The sequence below is a fragment of the Mandrillus leucophaeus genome, unplaced genomic scaffold (assembly GCF_000951045.1).
Source record: "Mandrillus leucophaeus isolate KB7577 unplaced genomic scaffold, Mleu.le_1.0 Scaffold151, whole genome shotgun sequence".
NCBI lineage: Eukaryota > Metazoa > Chordata > Mammalia > Primates > Cercopithecidae > Mandrillus > Mandrillus leucophaeus.
The window spans coordinates 1605016-1606093 of record NW_012101488.1 but is presented as its reverse complement, the minus strand read 5'-3'; the positions used below and the strand labels follow the sequence as shown (position 1 = coordinate 1606093).

The window sequence follows — 1078 nt, the reverse complement described above, 5'->3', positions numbered from 1 at the left end:
TCCCCGGCCACCGCGCCCGGCCCAGACGATGCCGAGGGCACGGCGGACACCTCCCTGTGTCGCCTGTACCGGCACGTGTCGCACGACTTCCTAGAGATCCGCTTCAAGATTCAGCGGCTGCTGGAGCCGCGACAGTACATGCTGCTGCTGCCAGAGCACGTGCTGGTCAAGATCTTCAGCTTCCTGCCCACGCGCGCGCTGGCCGCCCTCAAGTGCACCTGCCACCACTTCAAGGGCATCATCGAGGCATTCGGCGTACGGGCCACAGACTCGCGCTGGAGCCGAGACCCGCTCTACCGCGATGACCCGTGCAAGCAGTGCCGCAAGAGATACGAGAAGGGCGACGTGTCGCTCTGCCGCTGGCACCCCAAGCCCTACCACCATGACCTGCCTTACGGACGTTCCTACTGGATGTGCTGCCGCCGAGCCGACCGCGAGACGCCCGGCTGCCGCCTGGGCCTTCACGATAACAACTGGGTGCTGCCCTGCAATGGGCCGGGCGGAGGCCGGGCAGGCCGGGAGGAGGGGAGGTGAAGCCGGGGGAGGGGAGGGGAGAGCCCACCACGCCCACCCCTCCCCTCTCCCCCGGGAGCCGAGGGTCCGGACTGCGCCGCCTGCCCATTCCCCCACTCCAGACAGCATTGATCCCCCACTGGAACTGAGCTGGGGTTCAGCAGGGGTGACCCAGGAAGGCACTCTGCTTGATCCTGTTGATTTTCTACTCTTCAGAACCAGGGCCGTGGACCCTCTGAGAAGGGTGTTTTTTTTATCAGCATCTCACTTTATTCTCCATTCAGCCCCAACCCCCTTCCCTGCCACGCTCTCCACCCCAGGGACCCACCAGCAGGGAGCAGACGGCAGCTAATTTTGGTATCACGTAAGGGTTCCCCCATTCTGGCCCCCATCCTCTCCCTCGCCCCAATTCTTTCTCGCTGGAGCTGTTATTTCCCAAGAGGCTGCATCGCCCAAGGTTGGCACCTCTCCTAACCTGCCACACCACCGCTCTCACCTCTCTAGGAATTGGGGGCTATCAGGTCACAGGTGGGAGCTGGCATTTTTTCATGACAGTTCACCATTT

General features: G+C 63.1%; 1 protein-coding gene and 1 pseudogene across 2 annotated transcripts in view; both read left to right on the top strand.

Moving 5' to 3' along the window:
- LOC105535891 (F-box only protein 46) overlaps window positions 1–1078 on the top strand; it is a 37239-nt gene that overhangs the window by 26702 nt on the left and 9459 nt on the right. The window lies entirely within an intron of this gene.
- On the top strand, window positions 1–1078 carry LOC105535892 (annotated as a pseudogene). The gene has a single exon (XR_001005511.1). The product of XR_001005511.1 is annotated as an F-box only protein 46-like (transcript).